We start from the raw sequence: 16,243 nt of genomic DNA on the forward strand, positions 1-16,243 counted from the left end.
AGTTTTGGTAACACTCACTCATCTTCACGGTTTCGGTGTGAATGGTTATGTGTGTTATGAGGGGGCTGAATTATACAAACTCAACTGTTCACCTAATGTTCCTTAGACTTAAATGTAAATATGATGTAGTGTCTTATATATTAAAATGATATAAATATCATAATGATGTAAATGCTCCTTATTACCATGATAATGTACTTTGTATCTATTCTCACTGTGATTTACCATGTATCAGTAAATGGCTCTGCATCATCCCTGAAACAGTCATGTGGCAATGAGAATTGTGTTTGATCTCATGGTCAGTTTCTACTACTGTGTGTGAGGAAAGCCCATGGGATAATTCACAATCAGAGTTTCCTCTTTCACTCAGAAGCCTACGGCATGCAAGCCTGTGATTCTGGTATGCATGACTCCATGGATGAGGAATTGGAGTCTTGCTTCAAGGGTTGGGCTCGATGTTACTGTAAGGCACATGGCCACACTGTTGCTGGGCAACGGGATTTGTTTTCCTGCTGCTGGGATTCCCACTACTGCTTTCATAGATGCATGCTACATAGTTTATCTGTGTGATGTGTTCTAATTCTGTTTAAGGAGGGTGGCTGCCAGCAACCCAGGCTTGGCAAGAGGGGACTTTGGTTATATAATATCTCTTTTGTTATAAGGTTAAGAAATAATATGGATCTTCCATTATAAAGATGAGCTGTACTGTCACACTCTGGCAGGCCACCACCTGTTCAAAAATCTCCAACCACTGGCCCCTGTCCCACTCTTCTGTGAGTGTACTAAGTTTTAATTTCTGAGGAGTCCATGTAAAAGTAGCTGAGAGCGGATAAAGGAATGACGTATGTCCCAGCAAAGATGGTGTTTACGGGAACCGTATTTCAAACTGACAGGGGAAGCTGCTTACTGGTTTGACATAGATGTGACAACGTTCTTTAGAACAGTAGTCATCTTAGCCAAAAATAAGCAAATCTAGAACTACTTTCAGATACTAGCCTGTGGGGGAAACTGGAGCTATTTCTACTGGATGGGATTATCAGTAGTTGCAACTGGAGAAAAAAATAATTAGAACTTTCTACCAGCTAGGAAAAGCAGTATCACATAAACATAAAATGTTTGAATTGTCTCCTTTTGCTTCTTTGCAAATATTAGAAATGTTTTGTTCTACCCTCAGATTTCTATACTTGTACAGCAACATTGCTGAAGATACCTTTCTATTTCTTTTGCTTCAACTTCTACTCTTCCCCAACATTCTTTTTAGTGTTTTAAAAGTTTTTTATGGATGAATTTTAGTGTGCTAGGAATAATAATATTTTGATTTGATTTTATGGATTATAAATGAAGAATATAACAAATTTAAAATTATTGAGGACAATCAGATTCCAATAAAACAAAATAATGTAACGCAGAATTTCTTGTGTCCTAGAAAATGTTGAGTCTGCTAGAGTGTTGTGCTGAAAATTGCTTAACAACTGGCTCTGGGAGTAGGTGGAGTCTTGATTTGTAATGTTTGCTGATTTCCATGGTGTAAATACCCTTACTGTAGCTGATTTCAAGCTACCAACTCAATGTGTCTGAATGCAGAGATGGGAAGAGAGGAGCACAACTGGATCTCTGTACAAGCTGGCTCCAACACACCATGGCTGGTAGATATTAATAGGAATTTGGGATAGAAAGCATTCATAGCTTTTTTTTAAAAAAATGGAAAATACTGGGTAAAGCTAAACATGTGGAAACTCTTATAACACTTAGAATATTAATTGGTATTTTGAAATTATAAGATATTCTTTAAACTTTATTGACCACTGAACTTTTTTTTATTAACATATAATGTATTAACTGTTTTAGGGGTATAGGTCTGTGATTCATCAGTCTTACACAATTCAGAGTGATCACCATAGCACATACCCACCCCAATGTCCATCATCCAGCCACCCCATCCCTCCCACCCCCCTCCATTCCAGCAACCCTCAGTTTGTTTCCTGAGATTAAGAGTCTCTTATGATTTGTCTCCCTCTCTGGTTTTGTCTTGTTTCATTTTTCCCTCCCTTCCCCTATGATCCTTTGTCTTGTTTCTCAAATTCCTCATATCAGTGAGATCATAGGATAATTGTCTTTCTCTGATTGACTTATTTTGTTTAGCATAATACCTTCTAGTACCATCCACGTCATTGCAAATGGCAAGATTTCGGTTTTTTTGATGGCTGCATAATATTCCAAAGTGTGTGTGTGTGTGTGTGTGTGTGTGTGTGTGTGTGTGTGTGTATACACAACCACATCTTCTTTAGCCATTCATCTGTTGATGGACATCTAGGCTCTTTCCATAGTTTGGCTATTGTGGACATTGCTGCTATAAACACCGGGGTGCACATGCCACTTCGGATCCCTACATTTGTATCTTTGGGGTAAATACCCAGTAGTGCAATTGCTGGGTCATAGGGTAGCTCTATTTTCAACTTTCTGAGGAACCTCCATATTGTTTTCCAGAGTGGCTGCACCAGCTTGCATTCCCACCAACAGTGTAGGAGGTTTCCCCTTTCTCTGCATCCCCGCCAACATCTGTCATTTCCTGACTTGTTAATCTTAGCCATTCTGACTGGTGTGAGGTGGTATCTCATTGAGGTTTCATTTGTATTTCCCTGATGGCGAGTGATGTTGAACACTTTTTCATGTGTCTGTTGGCCGTTTGTATGTCTTCTTTGCAGAAATGTCTGTTCATGTCTTCTAACCATTTCTTGATTGGATTATTTGTTCTTTGGGTGTTGAGTTTGATAAGTTCTTTCTAGATTTTGGATACTAGCCCTTTATCTGATATGTCATTTGCAAATATCTTCTCCTATTCTGTCGGTTGTCTTTTGTTTTGTTGACTGTTTCCTTTGCTGTGCAAAAGCTTTTTATCTTGATGAAGTCCCAATAGTTCATTTTTGTCCTTGCTTCCCTTGTCTTTGATGATGTTTCTAGGAAGAAGTTGCTGCGGCTGAGGTCGAAGAGGTTGCTGCCTGTGTTCTCCTCAAGGATTTTGATGGATTCCTGTCTCACATTTAGGTCTTTCATCCATTTTGAGTCTATTTTTTGTGTGTGGTGTAAGGAAATGGTCCAGTTTCATTCTTCTGCATGTAGCTATCCAATTTTCCCAACACCATTTGTTGAGGAGACTGTCTTTTTTTCCATTGGACTTTCTTTGCTGCTTTGTCAAGGATTAGTTGACCATAGAGTGGAGGGTCCATTTCTGGGCTCTCTATTCTGTTCCATTGATCTATGTGTCTGTTTTTGTGCCAGTACCATGCTGTCTTGATGATGACAGCTTTGTAATAGAGCTTGAAGTCCGGAATTTTGATGCCACAAGCTTTGCTTTTCTTTTTCAACATTCCTCTGGCTACTTGGGGTCTTTTCTTGTTCCATACAAATTTTAGGATTATTTGTTCCAGCTCTGTGAAAAAAGTTGATGGTATTTTGATAGGGATTGCATTAAATATGTAGATTGCTCGAGGTAGCATAGACATTTCCACAATATTTCTTCTTCCAATCCATGAGCATGGAACATTTTTCCATTTCTTGTGTCTTCCTCAATTTTCTTTCATGAGTATTCTCTACTTTTCTGAGTACAGATTCTTTGCCTCTTTGCTTAGATTTATTCCTAGGTATCTTATGATTTTGGGTGCAATTATAAATGGGATGAACTCCTTAATTTCTCTTTCTTCTGTCTTGTTGATGGTGTATAGGAATGCCACTGATTTCTGTGCATTCATTTTATACCCTGCCACTTTACTGAATTCCTGTATGAGTTCTAGCAGTTTTGGGGTGGAATCTTTTGGGTTTTCCACATAAAGTATCATATCATCTGCAAAGAGTGAGAGTTTGACTTCTTCTTTGCCAATTCAGATGCCTTTTATTTCTTTTTGTTGTCTGATTGCTGTGGCTAGGACTTCTAGTACTATGTTGAATAGCAGTGGTGATAGTGGACATCCCTGCCGTGTTCCTGACCTTAGGGGGAAAGCTCTCAGTTTTTCCCCATTGAGAATGATATTTGCTGTGCGTTTTTCATAGATGGTTTTTATGATATTGAGGTATGTACCCTCTATCCCTACACTCTGAAGAGTTTTGATCAAGAAAGGATGCTGTACTTTGTCAAATGCTTTTTCTGCATCTATTGAGAGGATCATATGGTTCTTGTTCTTTCTTTTATTAATGTATTGGATCACATTGATTCATTTGCAGATGTTGAACCAACCTTGCAGCCCAGGAATAAATCCCACTTGGTCACGGTGAATAATCCTTTTAATGTACTGTTGGATCCTATTGGCTAGTATTTTGGTGAGAATTTTTGCATCCATGTTGATCAGGGATATTGGTCTGTAATTCTCCTTTTTGATGGGGTCTTTGTCTGATTTTGGGATCAAGGTAATGGTGGCCTCATAAAACGAGTTTGGAAGTTTTCCTTCCATTTCTATTTTTTGGAACAGTTTCAGAAGAATAGGTATTAATTCTTTAAATGTTTGGTAGAATTCCTCTGGGAAGCCATCTGGCCCTGGTCTCTTGTTTGTTGGGAGATTTTTAATGACTGCTTCAATTTCCTTAGTGGTGATAGGTCCGTTCAGGTTTTCTATTTCTTCCTGGTTCAGTTTTGGTAGTTGATACATCTCTAGGAATGCATCCATTTCTTCCAGATTATCTAATTTGGTGGCATAGAGTTGCTCATAATATGTTTTTATAATTGTTTGTATTTCTTTGATGTTGGTTGTGATCTCTCCTCTTTCATTCATGATTTTATTTATTTGGGTCATTTCTCTTTTCTTTTTGATAAGTCTGGCCAGGGGGTTATCAATCTTGTTAATTCTTTCAAAGAACCAGCTCCTAGTTTGGTTGATCTGTTCTACTGTTCTTTTAGGTTCTATTTCATTGATTTCTTCTCTGATCTTTATTATTTCTCTTCTCCTGCTGGGTTCAGGCTTTATTTGCTGTTCTTTCTCCAGCTCCTTTAGGTGTAGGGTTAGGTTGTGTATTTGAGACCTTCCTTGTTTCTTGAGAAAGGCTTGTAATTGCTCTATACTTTCCTCTTAGGACCGCCTTTGCTGCATCCCAAAGATTTTGAACAGTTGTGTTTTCATTTTCATTCGTTTCCATGAATTTTTAAAATTCTTCTTTAATTTCGTGGTTGACCCATTCATTCTTTAGTAGGATGTTCTTTAGCCTCCATGTATTTGAGGTCTTTCCGACTTTCCTCTTGTGATTGAGTTCTAGTTTCAAAGCACTGTGGTCTGAAAATAGGCAGGGAATGATCCCAATCTTTTGGTACCAGTTGAGACCTGATTTGTGACCCAGTTTGTGATCTATTCTGGAGAATGTTCCATGGGCACTAGAGAAGAACGTGTATTCTGTTGCTTTGGGATGGAATGTTCTGAATATATCTTTGAAGTCCATCTGGTCCAGTGTGTCATTTAAAGCCTTTATTTCTTTGTTGATCTTTTGCTTAGATGATCAGTGAGGGGGGTGTTAAATTCCCCTACTGTTATTATATTATTGTCGATATGCTTCTTTGATTTTGTTATCAATTGGCTTATATAATTGGTTGCTCCCATGTTAGGGGCATAGATATTTACAAATGTTAGATCTTCTTGTTGGATAGACCCTTTAAGTATGATATAGTGTCCTTCCTCATTTTTTATTATAGTCTTTGGTTTAAAATCTAATTTGTCTGATATAAGGATTGCCACCCCAGTTTTCTTTTGATGTCCATTAGCATGGTAAATGGTTTTCTACACCCTCACTTTCGATCTGGAGGGGTCTTTGGGTCCAAAATAAGTCTCTTGCAGACAGCATATTGATGGGTCTTGTTTTTTTATCCAATCTGATACCCTGTGTCTTTTGATTGGGGCATTTAGCCTATTTACATTCAGGGTAACTATTGAAAGATATGTATTGCCTGTAAGGTGACAGTTACTATATATTGTCTCTTTTCCTTTTTGATCTATGTTACTTTAGGCTCTCTCTCTTTGCTTAGAGGACCCCTTTCAATATTTCTTGTAGGGCTGGGTTGGTATTCTCAAATTCCTTTAGTTTTTGTTTGTCCTGGAAGCTTTTTTTCTCTCCTATTTTCAATGACAGTCTAGCTGGATATAGTATTCTTGGCTGCATATTTTTCTTGTTTAGTGCTCTGAATATATCATGTCAGTCCTTTCTGGTCTGCCGTGTCTCTGTGGAGAGGTCTGCTGTCAATCTAATGTTTCTACCATTGTAGGTTACATATTTCTTCTCCTGAGCTGCTTTCAGGATTTTCTCTGTCTCTGAGATTATAATTTTTACTATTAGGTTTTGGGGTGTTGACCTATTTTTATTGATTTTGAGGGGGGTTCTCTGTGCCTCCTGGATTTTGATGCCTGTTTCCTTCTACTGATTAGGGAAGTTCTCTGCTATAATTTGCTCCAATATACCTTCTGACCCTCTCTTTCTTCTTCTCCTTGGATCCCTATTATTCTAATATTGTTTTGTCTTATGGTATCACTTATCTCTCGAATTCTGCCCTCGTGATCCAGTAGTTGTTTCTCTCTCTTTTTCTCAGCTTCTTTATTGTCCATCATTTGGTCTTCTATATCACAAATTCTCTCTTCTGCCTCATTTATCCTAGCAGTTACAGCCTCCATTTTTTCTTGCACCTTGTTAATAGCCTTTTTGATTTCGACTTGGTTAGATTTTAGTTCTTTTATTTCTCCAAAAAGAGTTTCTCTAATATCTTCCATGCTTTTTTCAAGCCCAGCTAGTATCTTTAAAATCGTCATTTTGAACTCTAGTTCCGACATCTTACTAATATCCATATTGATTAGATCCCTGGCAGTCGGTACTGCCTCTTGTTTTTTTTTTTTTGAGGTGAGTTTTTCCGTCTTGTCATTCTGTCCAGAGGAGAATAGATGAATGAGAGAACAAAATGCTAACAGGGTAACAATGACCCCAGAAAAATATACACTAAACAAATCAGAAGAGACCCGAAACCGGGGGAAAAGAAAGGAAAAGAAAGAAAAAAGAAAAAGAAAAAAAGAAAAAAAAGAAAAAGAAAAAAAAGAGGAAAAAAAGAAAAAGAAAATGAAAAAGAGAAAAAAAAAGAATATGATTAAATATGATCAGGCTGGTGAATAGATCAGTGCCACACAGTAGATTTTGGGTGTATTTTGGTCTGTTAGAGGTAACTGCCTCCCAAAATTTTTAAAGAAAGAAAAACTTATATATGTACAAAAATAAGGGTAAATACAATGAAGGGATGGAATAAGAGTGTAAAGTTGAAAATTATAAGATTTTATAATAAGAATTGGTAAGATAAGAAGTGGTTGCAAAAAGAAAGGAGAGAAATTAAAAAAAAAAGAAAAAAAAGGGAGAGAATGTGATCAGGCAGGATACTAGAACAAAGCCATACACCAGAGATTTAGGGTGTATTTCAGTCTGTTAGAAGAAACTGTATCCCAAAATTTTAGAGAACAACTTATATATATACCAAAAATAAGGTTAACTACAATGAAGGGATAGAATATGACTCTAAAAATAAAAATAAAAAAGATTTTTGAAAAAGGGATTGATAAGATGTTGGTTGAAAAAGGGAAAAAGAAGAATTAAAAAAAAAGAAAAAGAAAAAAAGGAAAATTGAAAAAAATTAACTTTGAAAGACTAAAGAATCAGGGGGAAAAAAGCCATGAATTCTATGTGCTGTATTTCCCTCTTGGTGGCATTCTGGTGTTCTCATTGATCAGTAAACTTGGTCTTGTCTGGCTGTTCTTGCTGATCTTCTGGGGGAGGGGCCTGTTGCCGTGGTTCCCAAATGTCTTTGCCCGAGGCGGAATTGCCCTCCCCCCCCCCCCCCCCCCCCCGCTGGGTCTGGGCTAAGTAATCTGCTCAGATTTGCTCTCGGGAGTTTTTGTTCCCTGCAAGCTTTCTGTATAGCTTTGGAGGAGGAGAGTGAAAATTGCGGCCTCCCAATCTCCGTCCTGGAGGAGCTGAGAACTCAGGGCCCCACTCCTCAGTGAGTCCCCAGAGAAAAGCAGTCAGTCACTCCCGTCTCCCCGGTCTCCGGCTGCACCCGTGCTCACCCGGCCTGTGACTGAGCATTTCTATCTCTGGCGCATGACCCCATGTGGAGTCTCCAAACCCAGCAGATCCCGGCGGTGTGCTCCCGTGCCACTCCTCCCGGGGGAGGAAGGGGAGTCTCCCTGGATAGGCCACTTGTTGGGTCCCTGCTGGAGGAGCAGTGGCCTGACTGTGCTGCGGATTATGGTTTAGGGCAACCCCGAGCTGAGAGCCCACTCCTCTGCTCAGCTCTGCAGCCGGCTTCCCTGCTCTGATACCTGCGAGCTCTGCCGCACTCAGGTACCCCCGGTCTCTCTGTGACCCCGAGGGTCCTGAGACCACACTGTCCCGTGGGTGTTCCACCCCCCGCTTAGCCACTGGAGCGATGTCCCTCAGCGGAGCCGACTTCTGAAAGTTCCGATTTTGTGCTCCGTGGCTCTATCACTTGCCATAAGCGGCCGAGGGAGGCCCCCTCCCCCACCGTCTATCCTCCCGAATATCGCCTTGGATTCACTTCTCCGCACGTCCTACCTTCCAGAAAGTGGTCGTTTTTCTGTTCAGAGAGTTGCTGCTATTCTTTTCTCCCATCTCCTGTTGAGTTCCTAGGTGTTCAGAATGGTTTGATCTCCATCCAGCTGAATTCCTGGGACCAGACGAAATCCAGGTCTCCTACTCCTCTGCCATCTTTCTCCTCCAAGCCGACTACTGAACATTTTAATTGGGATATCTATTCACATCAGGTAAGATACTAGCATTCTAGGAAACACAATTTAGAAAATGCTTAAGTTAGAGTTGTAGCTTTTGTGTTGTTAATCTTTTAAATCTTATAGTTATTTTAAGTTATGAAATTGACATTGAACTCAAATCAATAAATCAGCAATAGAAATTTAAAGAAGTTAAATTATCTCTTTTAATTCCACTTCTCTGCATTAATTAATACTAGGAATTTGATGTTTTTCCTTTCATATTCTTATCATATCAACACATAAAATTTGTAACTACATATATAGCAGAAGTTCCCCCCTTGAATTGCTAAAAAACCCCACTTGATTCTGCAATTAAAAAAATCTTTCAACCTTCTTATTGTAAAATAAGATGTAGAATCAATAAACTACCTAGAACAAATGTAGGACTCAGTGCAATGATTCTCAAACTTCAGCATGCATCTGAAAACTTGGACAGACTGTCAAAACACAGATTGCTCCTTCTATCTCACGTGTTTCTGATTCAGTAGGCCTGGGCAGGGTCTGAAAATGTGCATTTCTAATAAGTTCCTGGGTGAAGCTGATAATGCTTATTTGGGACAAAACTTGGAGAACCACAAGCTTGGTGAACTATTTATATGAACACAAGGCAGGTAAGAAAATAGAACTTTGCTACCCCTGAGAAGACCCACTATGTAGCCCATTCTAACAAGAGTTCTCTCCCTTCCAAGTAACCACTATCCTGACTCTTAATCACTTTCTTGCATTGCTTTGTTGTTGTTTTACTTATGAACATATTTTATTAAACAAATTAGGATCATCCTGGACACACTGTTTGTATATGCCCACAACATGTTTCCATGTCAATAAAATAGTAATCTATATTATTTTTAAAATTAATAAACTTAATTTTTTTAGAGGAGCTTTAGATTTATATCAAAATTAAGGGGAAAGTCCAAGGGAGTTACCATATAACTTCTGCCCCTGGCTCCCTTTTCCACCACCACAAACTTACTTACTATTGACATCCTGTACTACAGTGATATATTACATTAGTTATACCTGAAGTCCATAGTTTGCATTTGGGCTCCCTCTTGGTGTTGTACATTCTATGGGTTTGGACAAATGTATAATGATATATATCCACGATTATAGTATCCTACAGAATTGTTTACCTGCTCTAAAAGTCCTCTGTGCTCTGCCTGTTCATTCCCCTCTGCCGTTTTTTTTTTTTTTTTTTTTTTTTTTTTTTTTTTTTTTTTTTATGCCCTGCAACCACCCATCTTTTTACTGTCTCTGTATTTCTGCCTTTTCCAGCACATCATGTAATTGGAATCATACAGTATACATATATAGTCTTTTCAGATTGGCTTCTTTCACTTAGTAATATATTAGAAATGTGAGATTCCTTATGACTTTTCATGACTTGATAGACCATTTCTTTTTAGTGCTGAATAATATTCTATTGTCTGGATATACTACAATTTAGTTATCCATTCACCCACTGAAGGATATCTTGGTTGCTCCTAAGTTTTGGCAAATTATGAATAAAGCTGCTATAAACATATGTGTGTAGATTTTTGTGTGGACATAAGTTTTTAACTTGGCTAACTACCAAAGAGAACAATTTCTGCATTGTGTATGTTAAGAAATGTTTAGTTTTACAAGAAACAGCAAACTTGTCCTCCAAAGTGGCTGTACCATTATGCATTCATACCAGCAATGAATGAGACTTCCCATTGCTCTATATCCTGACCAGCATTTGCTGTTAGTGTTTTGTATTTGGGTCATTCTAATAGGTGTTTAATGGAATCTCATTCTAATTTGTAATTCTCTAATGACATAGAACGTTGAACATTTTTTTATATATTTATTTGACATTGGTATATCTTCTTCGATGGATATTTTGTCCATTTTTAAATTGGATTGTTCATTTCCTTATTGTTGAATTTGAAGAGTTCTTTGTATATTTTAGATAATAGTCCTTTACCTGATGTGTCTTTTGCAAATACATTCTCCTAGGTTGCGGCTTGTCTCCTAATTCTCTTAACATTTTTTTTTTTTAACAGAGCAGAAGTATTAAATTTTAATCAAGTCCAACTTATCAATTATTTCTTTTTTAAAAAAATTGTATTTTTTAATTTAAATTCAATTAATTAACATATAGTGTATTAAGTTTCAGAGGTAGAGGTCAGTGACTCATCAGTCTTATATAGTACCCAGTGCTCATTATATCATGTGCCCTCCTTAATGTCCATCACCCAGTTACCCCATTCCCATACCCCTTCCCCTCCAGCAACCCTCAGTTTGTTTCCTATGATTAAGAGTCTCTTATGGTTTGTCTCCCTCTCTGATTTCATCTTGTTTTATTTTTTCCTCTATTCCCCATGATCCTGTTTTGTTTCTTAAATTCCACATATGAATCAGATCATATGATAATTGACTTTCTCTGTTTGACTTATTTCACTTAACCTAATACCCTCTAGTTCCATCCACATTGTTGCAAATGTCAAGATTTCATTATTCTGGATGTCTGAGTAGTATTACATGTAGCACATCTTCTTTATCCATGCATCTGTTGATGGACATCTTGGCTCTTTCCATAATTTGGCTATTGTGGACATTGCTGCTATAATTATTGGGGTGCAGGTGCCCCTTCAGATCACTACATTTTGGGGTATCTTTGGGGTAAATCCCTAGTAGTGCAAGTGCTGGTTCATAGAGTAACTTTTTGAGGAACCTCCATATGTCTTCCCGAGTGGCTGCACCAGCTTGCATTCCCACCAACAGTGTAAGAGCGTTCTCCTTTCTCTGCATCCTCACCAACATCTGTCATTTCCTGATTTGTTAACTTTTGCCATTCTGACCATTGTGAGGTGGAATCTCATTGTGGTTTTGATTCGTATTTACCTGATGCTGAGTGATGTTGAGCACTTTTTCATGTGTCTGTTGGCTATTTGTATGTCTTCTTTGCAGAAATGTCTGTTCATGTCTTCTGCCCATTTTTTGACTGGATTATTTATTTTTTAGGTGTTGAGTTTGATAAGTTCTTTATAGATTTTGGATAATAGCCTTTTATCTTATAAGACATTTGCAAATGTCAGTTGTCTTTTGGTTTTGTCGACTGCTTCCTTTGCTGTGTAAAACTTTTTATCTTGATGAAGTCACAATAGTTCATTTTTGCCTTTGGAGATGTGTCTAGCAAGAAGTTGCAGCAACCGAGGTCACAGAGGTTGTTGCCTGGGTTCTCCTCTAGGATTTTGATGGATTCCTGTCTCAAATCAGGTCTTTCATCCATTTTGAGTCTGTTTTTGTGTGTGGTTTAAGGAAATGGTCCAGTTTCATTCTTCTGCATGTGGCTGTCCAATTTTCCCAATACCATTTGTTGAAGAGACTTTCTTCTATTGGACTTTCTTTCCTGCTTTGTTGAAAATTAGTTGACCAAAGAGTTGAGAGTCCATTCTGGGTTCTCTCTTCTGTTCCATTGATATATGTGTCTGCTTTGTGCCAGAATCATACTGTCTTGATAATTACAGCTTTGTAACAGAGCTTGAAGTCCAGCATTGTGATGCCCCAGCTTTGGTTTTCTTCTTCAACATTCTTTTGGCTATTCAGGGTCATTTCTGGTTCCATACAATTTTAGGATTATTTGTTCCAGCACTGTAAAAAAAGTTGATTGTATTTTGATAGGGATTGTATCGAATGTATAGATTGCTCTAGGTAGCACAGATGTTTTAACAATATTTGTTCTTCCAATCTATGAGCATGGAACGTTTTTCCATTTCTTTGTGTCTTCCTCAATTTCTTTCATGAGTATTCTATAGTTTTCTGAGTACAGATTCTTTGCCTCTTTGGTTAGATTTATTCCTAGGTATCTTATAGTTTTGGGTGCAATTTTAAATGGGATTAACCCCTTAATTTCTCTTTCTTCTGTCTCATTGTTAGTGTATAGAAATGCCACTGATTTCTGTGCATTGATTTATATCCTGCTACTTTGCCGAATTCGTGTATGAGTTCTAGCAATTTGGGGTTGGAGTCTTTTGGGTTTTCCGCGTAAAGTATCATATTATCTGTGAAGACTGAGAATTTGACTTCTTCTTTGCTTATTCGGATGCCTTTTATTTTGTTTTGTTGTCTGATTGCCGAGGCTAGGACTTCTAGTACTATGTTGAATAGCAGTGGTAATAGTGGACATCTCTGCTGTGTTCCTGACCTCAGGAGAATAGCTCTCAGTTTTTCCCCATTGAGAATGATATTTGCTGTGGGCTTTTCAAAGATGGCTTTTATGATATTGAGGTATGTTCCCTCTATCCCTACACTGGAAAGAGTTTTAGTCAAGAAAGGATGCTGTACTTTGTCAAATGCTTTTTCTGCATCTATTGAGAGGGTCATATGGTTCTTGTTCTTTTATTAATGTATTGGATCACATTGATTGATTTGCAGATGTTGAACCAACCTTGCAGCCCAGGAATAAATCCCACTTGGTCGTGGTGAATAATCCTTTTAATGTACTGTTGGATCCTATTGGCTAGTATGTTGGTAAGAATGTTTGCATACATGTTCATCAGGGATATTGGTCTGTAATTCTCCTTTCTGATGGGGTCTTTGGTTTGGGGATCAAGGTAATGGTGGCCTCATAAAACGAGTTTGGAAGTTTTCCTTCCATTTCTATTTTTTGGAACAGTTTCAGAAGAATAGGTATTAATTCATCTTTAAATGTTTGGTAGAATTCCCCCAGGAAACAATCCAGTCTTGGACTCTTGTTTGTTGGGAGATTTTTGATTACTGTTTCAATTTCCTTACTGGTTATGGGTTTGTGCAGGTTTTCTATTTCTTCCTGGTTCAGTTTTGGTAGCTTATACATCTCTAAGAATGCATCTATCTCTTCCAGATTGCCTAATTTGTTGGCATTTAGTTGCTCATAATATGTTCTTATAATTGTATTTCCTTGGTGTTTGTTGTGATCTCTCCTCTTTCATTCGTGATTTTTATTTATTTGGGTCCTTTCTCTTTTCTTTGTGGTAAGTCTGGCCAGAGGTTTTTCGATCTTATTAATTCTTTTAAAGAACCAGCTCTTAGGTCATTAATCTGTTCTGTTCTTTTGGCTTTGATTTAATTGATTTCTGCTTTAATTTTTATTAATTCTCTTCTGCTGGGTTTAGGCTTTATTTGCTGTTCTTTCTCCAGCTCCTTTAGGTGTAAGGTTAGGTTATGTATTTGAGACTTTCTTGTTTCTTGAGAAAGGCTTGTATTGCTATATACTTCCCTCTTCAGACTGCCTTTGATGCATCCCAAAGGTTTTGAACAGTTGTGCTTTCATTTTCATTGGTTTCCATGAATTTTTAAAATTCTTCTTTAATTTCCTGATTGGCCCATTCATTCTTTAGTAAGATGCTCTTTAGCCTCCATGTATTTGAGTTCTTTCCAACTTTCCTCTTGTGATTGAATTCTAATTTCAAAGCACTGTGGTCTGAAAATATGCAGGGAATGATCCCAGTCTTTTGGTACCAGTTGAAACCTGATCTATGACCCAGTTTGTGATCTATTCTGGAGAATGTTCCATGGGCACTAGAGAAGAATGTGTATTCTGTTGCTTTAGGATCGAATGCTCTGAATATATCTGTGAAGTCCATCTGGTTCAGTATCATTCAAAACCCTTGTTTCCTTGTTGGTCTTCTGCTTAGATGATCTGTCCATTGCAGTGAGTGGGGTGTTAAAGTTCCCTACTATTATTGTATTATTATCACCATGTTTCTTTAATTTTGTTATAAATTGGTTTATATAATTGGTGGCTCCCATATTAGGGGCATAAATATTACAGTTGTTAGATCTTCTTGTCAGATAGACTCTTTAATTATGATACAGTGTCCTTCCTCATCTTTCATTACAGTTTTTGGTTTAAAATCTAATTTGTCTGATATAAGGATTGCCACCCCAGCTTCATTTTGATGTCCATTAGCATGATAAATGATTTTCCATCCCCTCACTTTCAATCTGGAGGTGCCTTTGGCTCTAAAATGAGTCTCTTGCAGACAGCATATTGATGGGTCTTGCTTTTTTAACCAATCTAATACCCTGTGTCTTTTGATTGGGGCATTTAACCCATTTACATTCAGAGTAATTATTGAAAGATATGAATTTAGTGCCATTGTATTACCTGTAATGTCACTGTTTCTCTTTATTGTCTCTGTTCCTTTCTGGTCTATGTTACTTTTGGGCCCTTCTTTGCTTAAATGATCCCTTTTAATATTTCTTGTAGGGCTGCTTTAGTGATCATAAATTCTTTTAGTTTTTGTTTGTCCTGGAACCTTTTTATCTCTCCTTTTTTGAATGACATCCTAGCTGGATAAAGTATTCTTGGCTGCATGTTTTTCTCATTTAGCACCCTGAATATATCATGCCAGTCCTTTCTGGTCTGCCAGGTCTGTCCTTTTGTCCCAAGCTGCTTTCAGGATTTTCTCTTTATCTGTGAGATTTGCAAGTTTCACTATTATATGTTGAGGTGTTGGCCTTTTTTTAATTGATTTTGGGGAAGTTCTCCACTACAATTTGCTCCAGTATACCTTCTGCCTTCCAGCCTTTCTCTCTTTCCTCTTCTGGCATCTCAATTATTCTAATATTGTTTTGCTTCATGGTATCACTTATCTCTCGAATTCTCCCCTTGTGATCCAGTAGCTGTTTATCTCTCTTTTTCTCAGCTTCTTTATTCTCCATCATTGGGTCTTCTATATCACCAATTCTCTCTTCTGCCTCATTTATGCTAGCAGTTAGAGCCTCCATTTTTGATTGTATCTGATTAATAGCCTTTTTGATTTTGACTTGGTTAGATTTTATTTCTTTTATTTCTCTAGAAAGGGATTCTCTAGTGTCTTCTATGCTTTTTTCATGCTTAATAATCATTATTCTGAACTCTAGTTTTTCCTGAGGGCAGGCCTTGTTAAAAAGAAAAGAATAATCCAGCATATTTCAAGATGGTTACCTTTCCCCCCTTCATAATGGAAGCACAGAGAGGATTCTTCTCTGATATTTACTGTGAGGACCTTGTAAAACTCGTGGAGGTGAAACTCACAAAGGTGTGAAGGCTGATTTGTGACTGGGTCCCCTTGCAGTTTTTAACTCTCAAAGTTGTCCACGCTAAGCCTCCAGTAATTTCTCATTTACTGTCTAAATTTTTCTCCCCCAGCACTCATTCCTCTGGACATTTCTGCTCATGAGTTTCTGCTCCAGGAAGTTGTGATTCTCTGTATCTGCTTCTCTTTCTCTCTGATTTGGGGGGCAACAGTTTCCTCTGTGACCTCACTTCTCTGATGGATATAAGAAGAATTATTTTCCAGTTGGTTCAGCTTAGTACTTGTTATTATGGAGTGGTGACTTCTAAGCTTCTTACATGCTGGGTTGGAATCTGGGAGACGGCTTTGTGTTTTTATTAGCCAAGTGTGAATCCTTATACAGTACTGACCAAGCTTGCCCACCCCCCCCCATTTTGTATG

General features: G+C 37.9%; 1 long non-coding RNA gene across 1 annotated transcript in view; it reads left to right on the top strand.

The window, feature by feature from the left end:
- Window positions 1-16,243, top strand: part of LOC118551384 (uncharacterized) — a 149,040-nt gene that overhangs the window by 120,320 nt on the left and 12,477 nt on the right. The window contains exon 5 of the long non-coding RNA XR_013446510.1: window positions 8,656-8,789. This is a non-coding gene — a long non-coding RNA (uncharacterized LOC118551384). The remainder of the gene's footprint in view (window positions 1-8,655; window positions 8,790-16,243) is intronic.

Source organism: Halichoerus grypus, chromosome 3 (genome assembly GCF_964656455.1).
Source record: "Halichoerus grypus chromosome 3, mHalGry1.hap1.1, whole genome shotgun sequence".
Taxonomy (NCBI): Eukaryota; Metazoa; Chordata; class Mammalia; order Carnivora; family Phocidae; genus Halichoerus; species Halichoerus grypus.